The following is a 9,304-nucleotide window of genomic DNA, read 5'->3' as shown; positions in this document are numbered from 1 at the left end:
GGCATCATGCTTGTTACCTGGGTAATGAAATAATCTGTACAGCACACCCCAGTGACATGCAATTTACCTACGTAACAAACCTGCACATGTACCTCTGACCTAAAATAAAAGTTGAAAACAAAAAAAAGAAGAAATTCTCAAAAGCTTAGGCAATGAACACATTGGGGCTTTGGGAATACCGACAGTGTTTATTTCTAAAGTCATTAGGCCATTGTACTTGGATTCACTTCATAATAATCCATTATTCTGTGCATTTAAATGTATTTTTATATGTATTTTATATTACACACATTTTAAAAGGTTTAGAAACTTTTTTTTTTTTTTTTTACCATTTTTATCTTTATCCAAGAGATGGAGTCTTGCTCTGTCGTCAGGCTGAAGTGCAGTGGCACAATCTCAGCTCACTGCAACCTCCACCTCCAGGGTTCAAGCAATTCTCCTGCCTCAGCCTCCCAAGTAGCTGGGACTAAAGGCGCCCGCCACCATGCCCGGCTAATTTTGTATTTTTAGTAGAGACGAGGTTTCACCATGTTGGCCAGGCTGGTCTCCATCTCTTGACCTCATGATCCACCCACCTCAGCCTCCCAAAGTGCTGGGATTACATGCGTGAGCCACCATGCCCTGCCTGGAAACATTTTTAAAAGAAAATGACTCATAATATATATTTTCATGAAAGTACATACTGACAATAACAGTACTAACCTGTATGGTACAATAAAAATATTAAACTTTAAGATGCCTAACAAATGCAATTGTGTCTCGGGATCTAGGTCTTTAGCTATTTGCAATAATCTCTTCTTTTTCTTTTTGAGACGAAGTCTCACTCCGTCACCCAGGCTAGAGTGCAGTAGCGCAATCTCGGCTCACTGCAACCTCCGCCTCCCGGCTTCAAGCGATTCTCCTGCCTCAGCCTCCCGCGTAGCTGAGACTACAGGCACACGCCACCATGCCCGGCTAATTTTTGTATTTTTTTTTTTTTAGTAGAGACGGGTTTCACCATATTGGCCAGGCTGGTCTTGAACTCCTGACCTCGTGATCCACCCGCTTCAGCCTCCCGAAGTGTTGGGATTACATGCATGAGCCACCGCACCTGGCCTCAATAATCTTTAATGATTTTTTGAACAGTGAACTTCTATATCATGATTTAACCAATAAACTAAATTTAAAATGAAAACCAAAAAAAAAGATAAAAATGGGCTGGGCACAATGGCTCATGCCTGTAATCCTAGCACTTTGGGAAGCCAAGGTGGGAGGATCACTTGAAGCCAGGAGTTCAACACTAGCCTAGGCAACAAAGCAAGACCTCATCTCTATTTAAAAAAAAAAAAAAAAAAATTCTTTGAAATGTAGCAGGACGAGCCGCAGACAAAACTCCTCAGACACCGGATTAAAGAAGGAAGAGGTTTTTTATTCGGCCGGGAGCGTCGGCAGACTCGCGTTTTAAGAGCCGAGCTCCCCGAGAAAGAAATATTTGGCCTTTTTAAAGGCTTACAGCTTTAAGGGGTCCACGTGAAAGGGTCGTGATAAATGAAAGGGTCGTGATAAATCGAGCAAGCGTGGGAAACGTGACTGGGGGCTACATGCATCAGCTAACAGAACAGAAAGTTTTACAATGCTTTTTTTTCATACAGTGTCTGGAATTTACAGATAACACAAGTAGTTTAGGCCAGGGGTTGATGTTGTTATTATTACTTTGTTTAACTTCTAGGGCCGAGTGATGGTGCCAAGGTTGTCTGGCTATTTATCTTACTTTTGTTTCTTTCTCTCTTTACTCCTGCCTTGTGAACTAGGCAAGGTGGGGGGAGGAGGGCAGCAGGAGTAGTAGTGGTCTCCTTCCTTATAATTAAAATTACAAATACATAAAGATAAAAATGGCACACCTGAACGGGGCACTTATCATGGACGGGCTTATAGGACTGGAAGTTGCTCTGGGTGAGTCAGGGAGTGAGTGATGAGTGAATGTGAAGGCGTAGGGCATTACTGTACACTGCTGTAGACTTGATAAACATTGTACACTTAGGCTACGCCAAATGTATAGCAAATATTTTTCTTTCTTCAGTAATACATTAAGGAATGATACAGAGAAGATCAGCATGGCCCCTGTGCAAGGATGACATGTGAATTAATCTGTTCTCACATTGCTATAAAGAAATACCTGAGACTGGGTAATTTATAAAGGAAAGAGGTTTAATTGACTCACAGTGCAGCATTGCTAGGGAGACCTTAGGAAACTTACAATCATGGCAGAAGGCAAAGGAAAAACAAGGCACCTTCTTCACAAGGCAGCAGGAAGAAGTGAGTGCAAGCAAGGGAAATGCTAGACACTTATAAAACCATCAGATCTCGGCAGGGTGCAGTGGCTCACACCTATAATCCTAGCACTTTGGGAGGCCGAGGCGGGCAGATCACCTGAGGTCAGGAGTTCAAGACCAGCCTGGCCAACATGGCGAAACCCCGTCTCTACTAAAAATACAAAAATTAGCTGGGCAAGGTGGCAAGCGCCTGTAATCCCAGCTACTCGGGGGTGCTGAGGCAGGAGAATCACTTGAACCCAGGAGGCGGAGGTTGCAGTGAGCTGAGACCATGCCATTGCACTCCAGCCTGGGCTACAGAGCAAGACTCCGTCTCAAAACAAACAAACAAACAAAAAATGAGATCTCTTGAGAACTCCCTCACTATCACAATAACAGCATGGGGGAAATTGCCCCTATGATCCAATCACTTCCCACTGGGTCCCTCCTATGACATGTGGGGATTATGGGATTACAATTCAAGATGAGATTTGGATGGGGACACAGCCAAACCATATCAACATGCACATTCATGCAGCATTCCATATTTTAAAAGAATATTATAATAAATTAATTATAAATTATATTATAATAAATTAACCTTACCTTACTGTAACTCTCTTACTTTATAATCTTTTTCATTTGTTTTAACTTTTTGACTCTTTCGTAAAACAGCTTAAAACACAAACACATCATACAGCTTTGCAAAATTATTTTCTTTCTTTATATCCTTATTCTATAAGCTTTTTTCTATTTAAAAAATTTTTTATTTTTTAACTTTAAAAATTTGTTGTTACAAACTAAGACACATACACATACATTAGCCTACACAGGGTCAGGATCATCAAGATGTGACTAGGTGATAGGAATTTTCCAGCTCCATTATAATCTTATGGGACCCCTGCTGTATATTTAGTTCATAGTTCACTGAAACTGGTGCATGACTGAACTTAGCCTTAAAATTCCTTCCTTCTTTCCTTTCTTCCTTCCTTCCTTCCTTCCTTCCTTCCTTCCTTCCTTCCTTCTTCCCTCCCTCCCTCCCTTCCTTTTCCCTTCCCCTTCCTTCCTTCCTCCTTCCCTCCCTCTCTCCCTCCCATCCTCCCTCCTTCCCTACTCTTCCCTTCCTTCCCCTTCCCCTTCCTTCCGTCTTCCTTCCTTCTTTCCTTCCTCCCTTTCTTTCTTCCTTTCTTTCTCTCTTTCTTTTCTTTTTTCTTTCTTCTTTCTTTCTCTGTCTCTCTTTCTCTCTCTCTCTCTTTTTCTCTTTCTCTCTTTCTTTCTCTTTTTCTCTCTTTCTCTCTTTCTTTCTTTCTTTCACAGAGTCTCACTCTGTTGCCTAGGTTGGAGTGCAGTGGTGCAATCTCAGCTCACTGCAACCTCTGCCTCCCATGTTCAAGTGATTCTCCTGCCTCAGCCTCCCCAGTAGCTCCTGCCTCAGCCTCCCCAGTACAATTTTGTATTTTTAGTAGAGACAGGGTTTCACCATGTTGGCCAGGCTGGTCTCAAACTCCTGAACTCAAGTGATCCACCTGCCTCGGCCTCCCAAAGTGCTGGGATTACAGGCATGAGCCACTACACTGGGCCTTAAAATTCTTTTTCAGTTAAATTCTTGGTTCAAAGAAAGAAATAGAAGCAGGGGGCCATTCTGTGTGCATTGAAGGTTGTTTGAAGCCCCTCTCTCTCCCTGTCATCCCTCCCTCTTGTCCCTTTCCTTTCCTTCCTCCTCCTTCTCTCTCTCCTCCCCTTCTTTCTCTACTTCCCCTCCCTCTTCTCCCTCTCCTCTTCCTCTTCCTTCTCTCTTCCCCCTCATGCCCACTCCTCCCCCACCCACTTCCCCTCCCTCTTTCTTCCTTCTCCCTCTCCCCCTTCCCTTCCCCCTCTCTCTCTCCCACTGTGTCTCCCCAACCCTAGGGCAAAGCATGGCCAGGAAGTATGGGCTGTATAACGTACACATTACCTAGAAGCTATATTATTTCCCAGGGAAAAGAGAGCTTCTGGCACTTTGCCCACCAGATTTCCAATAAAAGGATTCATCTTAGATCAGCGTGATTGCAACTAGTGGAGAGCTTGCCAGCTTCTAACTTTGCCTTTCACTGAGGATCCATGTGGGCGTGTTCAGCTGTGACTGCTAGGATAAAGATCAGTTATAGAAATAGCTTTGGAGCTGTTAGGATGATGACTCTTTTTTATGGCAGACCATTAACAACTACATCAAATTACCCATGTGAATTATGAGCTGTAGTAGGGTGCCCGACCTTCCGCTCATTATGTGGGACCCGGTAGTTACTGCAGGTCAAGTCATGCATAATTGCCAAGGGCATTTTTATGTAACTTTGCCAGTCATTTCTTTATGTGGTCCCTTAAGATTACGTTACCATATTTGTACTTTACCTTTTCTGTTTAGATATGTTTGAAGATATAAATAGTTCCTATTGCACTACAATTGCCTGCAGTATTCAGTACTTGCTGTACAGGTCTGTAGCCTGGGAGCAATAGGCTCTACCACTTACCCTAGGTATGTGGTAGGCGATACCATCTAGGTTTGTGTAAATGCACTCTATGATGTTTCTAAAACAACACAATTACCTAACACTTCTCAGAGCATATCCCCATAGTGAAGCATCACCTGACTGTATATTTCAAAGCTCCTACGAATTTGCCTACATTAAAAGTGATGGGGGGCTGGGCTCAGTGGCTCAGGTCTGTAATCCCAGCACTTTGGAAGGCCCCGGTGGGTGCATCACCTGAGGTCAGGAGTTTGAGACCAGCCTGGCCAAGATGGTGAAACTTCATCTCTACTAAAAATACAAAAATTAGGTGGGCGTGGTGGCGGGTGCCTGTAATCCCAGCTACTCAGGAAGCTAAGGCAGGAGAATCGCTTGAACCCAGGAGGCAGAGGTCCCAATGAGGTGAGATAACACCATTGCACTCTAGCCTTGGCGACAGAGTGAGACTCTGTCTCAAAAAACAAAAAAAAAGTGATTGGGGCAGGGTGTGGAACAACTGGTTAGAGATAATAGTATAGCTTATCAATGTTAAACATCAATTTGGACAAGTCTGCTTGTGTACAGTAGGTTGTGTCTCTGAAACATCTAAGGAGCGAGTTCTAATCCGAGACCATCTTCAAGTTTCTGTAAGGCAGCCAGGAGGTTGGCTGGATGACCTCGCAAATCCTCTTCCTACTCTAACATTCTGCTCCCTGATGGGAAGAAACCCAGAGAAACTAGAAACAATTTTGCAGACATTCTTTTTAAAGGTGTTACCCAATACTTGTTCAATTTTTTTTGGAAACAGAGTCTTGCTCTGTCACCTAGGCTGGAGTGCAGTGGCATGATCACAGCTCACTGCAGCCTCGACCTCATGGGCTCAAGCAATCCTCCCACCTCAGGTGCATGCCACCATGCCCAGCTAGTTTTTTATTTTATTTTATTTTTTGTACAGACCAGGTCTCACTATATTGCCAAAACTAGTCTCAAATTCATGGGCCCAAGCAAGCAATCCTCCCGCCTCGGCCTCCCAAAGTGTTGGGATTACAGGCGTAAGCCTCGAAACCCAGCCCAATTTCTATCTTTCATTCCAAATACAGAATATGTCATCAAACTTAATTGACTGCTTCATCAACGCCTGGTGCTTTCCACCTGAATGTCCCGGAGCTGGCTCACGGGCAAAGGGCTGCCTTGTCTATCTGTATATCTCTACCAGCCAGCACAGTGCCTGTCACCAAGAAGGAACTCAGTAAGAGGTGATTGAACGACAGATTGAAAGAATTCACTGGATGGATGGACAGATGCACAGTGTCCGGGGCTGGGATCAGGAAATGGAGTAACTTGGGAAGACAGCACAGCGCATTGGGAGCCAGGAAGACAGGACAGCTGGAATCAAATGAAAGGCACCCGAGAGAGGTTTTGGCTGAGGGACTGAAGTGCAGCTTCTCCGTCACAATTATACCTGGGCCTGCGCAGGCAGGGGCCCCTCTAAAGCTCTTAGTTTCTTATACGAGGGCCTGTTACCTGCTGGTCTGAGCAATATCCCCTCCAGGAGGCAGGTATCTTTGTGTGTTTTGAGTAGCTTCCATGCCTTGTGCATACATCTATTATGAATACCAATGTGGTATTCATAATACCACAGTCATAATACCCAGAGCGGTCCCGCAGCTGGGCAGGCAGGTGGCCTGAGGGCACAGAGCCATGAAGCTGTACAGCCTCAGTGTCCTCTACAAAGGCGAGGCCAAGGTAGTACTGCTCAAAGTCGGGTACGACGATGTGGCTTCCTTCAGCTTTTCTCAGAGATCCAGCGTTCAGGAATTCATGACCTTCACAAGTCAACTGATTATGGAGCGCTCATCTAAAGGCACTAGAGCTTCTGTCGCAGAACAAGACTATCTGTGGCACGTCTATGTTCAGAATGACAGTCTTGCAGGTGTCATCATTACTGACAATGAGTGCCCATCCCTGGTGGCCTTTACCTTGCTGGAGAAAGTACTAGATGAATTCTCCAAGCAAGTCAACAGGAAAGACTGGCCAGTAGGATCCCCTGCTACAATCCATTCTGCATCCCTGGATGGTCACCTCAGTAGATACCAGAACCCATGAGACGCTGACCCCATGACTAAAGTGCAGGCCGAACCAGACGAGACCCAGATCATTCTGCACAATACCATGGATTCTTTGTTAGAGCGAGGTGAGAAGCTAGGTGGCTTGGTGTCCAAATCCGAGGTGCTAGGAACAGGTGCCTTCTATAAAACTGCCTGGAGGCCAGGTGCAGTGGCTCATGCCTGTAGCACTTTGGGAGGCCGAGGCGGGCAGATCACCTGAGGTCAGGAGTTCACAACCAGCCTGGGCAACACAGTGAAACCCCGTCTCTACTAAAATACAAAATTAGCTGGGCATGGCACCCTACACCCGTAGTCCCAGCTACACAGAAGGCTGGGGCAGGAGAATCACTTGAACCTGGGAGGCAGAGGCTGCAGTGAGCTGAGGTTGCACTACTGCACTCCAGCCTGGGCGACAGAGCAAGACTCCCTCTAGAAAAATAAAAAAATTCCTGAAACAAAACTCGTGTTGTGCAATGGCCCAGCACTGGAACAGCACCATCATTCGCATCAGAACTGCAGCCCCCAGAGAAGAAGAGACAGTCCTACACGAGGACCTGGAGTGGGGGCACACAGGCCATTTTTATTTTGAAGTTCCCAGGAGAAGCAGGGATGGTGGAAGGGTGGAGAATGTTCAAATTAATATGTGTGGTAGTGATTCTTGGAAAGAATTTGAGGTCCATGAAGGTGGATTTTTGGGCAAATGAAACCATAAACTCCAACTGGCTTCTGAAAAGAAAAAAAAGAAACAAGAATATCGATATGTTTCTAGAACAGCACCTGGCACATAGCAGATACCTCTTGTAGTTACTGAAGAAATGGACATATTCAGAAAGAGAAGGTTCACTGTGTGTCTAAGGGGAGAGCTATTGTTTTCCGACCAACACCATATTTGTTGTGGTGGACAGCGGCTGCACGATTGGACACACAGGGCTTTCATGTGACTTGTGTGAACTAATGGCTGCACACCGGTTCTACGGGAAAGGGGAAAGCGTCAGCGGTCAGAGCGAGCCGCCTGGGGGGCTAGTCTGCTTTGCTGCTCATGAGCCTCGCACTTATGGGCCAGTTGTAACCGCCCAAGGGGTTCACCTTGCCTGCTGCCTAGACAGAGCCAATTCATCCACTGCTACAGACAAAGAGTAATTCATGCAGAGCCGACTGTGCAGGAGACTGGAGTTTTATTATTACTCAAATCAGTCTCCCCGAGCATTCTGGGAGCAGAGTTTCTAAGGACAATTCGATGGGTAGGAGAAAGCCAGTGAGCCGGGGGCGCTGACTAGTCAGGAACGAAATATTAGGGAGTCAAATCTGTCTTGTACTGAGTCAGTTCCTGGGTGGGAGCCACAAGATCATATGAGCCCGTTTACTGATGGGGTGGGGCCAGCTGATCCATCAAGTGCAGGGTCTGCAAAATATCTCAAGCAATGATTTCTAGGAGCAGTTTACGGAGGGTCAGAATCTTGTAGCCTCCAACTGCATGACTCCTAAACTATAATTTCTAATGTCGTGGCTAATGTTAGTCCCACAAAGGCAATCTAGTCCCCAGGCAAGAGGGAGGTCTGCTTTGGGAAAGGGCTGTTACCGTCTTTGTTTTAAGCTATAAACTATAAGCTAAGTTTCTCCCAAAGTTGTTAGTTCAGTCTGCGCCCAGGAATGAACAAAGACTGCTTGGAGGTTAGAAGGAAGATGGAGTCAGTTAAGTTAGATCTCTTTCGCTGTCTCAGTCTTAATTTTGCAAAGGCAGTTTCACAGTTGCCTGGCCTCTGGGTGCGTGTGTCCCCGCAGTGGAGTGGGCTTTAGTGACAGCACCTTCCTCTCAGGGCTTTCATGAGGAGTAAACTAATAGGCATAAAGCACTTGGAAAAGAGCCTATTCTAAGCACTAGGTATATAGAAGTGGTGAATATTAGAGCTGCTCTGGATCTCTTGCATTTGCTGAAATTGTATGCAACTCCTAGGTGAGAAAAGACTAGTGTTGGATTCTTTTAGCAATAGGGAGCAGACAGGCTGTTTAGCACCCTGAATAGTCATCTTTTTTTTTTTTTTTAAGACCATGTCTCAAAAAGAAGAAAATACAAATTAACTTCAAACACGTTCACCCAAGTATAAATCTGGAAACTAAATTTTTTTTTATTTAAACAAATTTTGACGGACCCATGTAATGATGATATAGATTGATATTTATCGGAAAGAAAAAGTCTTCACCATATGACTTTTTTTTTTACTGTACTGAAAATGTGTGTATTACATGATATCAGTTTTTATACTGGTGCGGTGGCTCACACCTGTAATCCCAGCACTTTGGGAGGCCAAAGCGGGCGGATCATCTGAGGTCAGGAGTTCGAGACCAGCCTGGCCAATATGGTGAAACCTCATCTCTACAAAAGTATGAAAATTAGCCAGGCGTGGTGGTGGACACCTGTAGT

At 45.0% G+C, this 9,304-nt stretch overlaps 1 non-coding gene and 1 pseudogene across 1 annotated transcript; both read left to right on the top strand.

The window, feature by feature from the left end:
• The first annotated feature begins 2,039 nt into the window (after positions 1–2,039).
• Positions 2,040–2,145, top strand: LOC114677829 (U6 spliceosomal RNA). The gene has a single exon (XR_003729267.1). It is a non-coding gene; the product is annotated as a U6 spliceosomal RNA (small nuclear RNA).
• Positions 2,146–6,475: 4,330 nt separating this feature from the next.
• Positions 6,476–6,880, top strand: LOC704501 (synaptobrevin homolog YKT6 pseudogene; annotated as a pseudogene).
• Positions 6,881–9,304: the final 2,424 nt, after the last annotated feature.

This window comes from Macaca mulatta, chromosome 4, assembly GCF_049350105.2.
Source record: "Macaca mulatta isolate MMU2019108-1 chromosome 4, T2T-MMU8v2.0, whole genome shotgun sequence".
Lineage (NCBI taxonomy): Eukaryota > Metazoa > Chordata > Mammalia > Primates > Cercopithecidae > Macaca > Macaca mulatta.
Note: the sequence above shows the minus strand (reverse complement) of the source record. Positions and strands in the feature narration are given on the sequence as shown.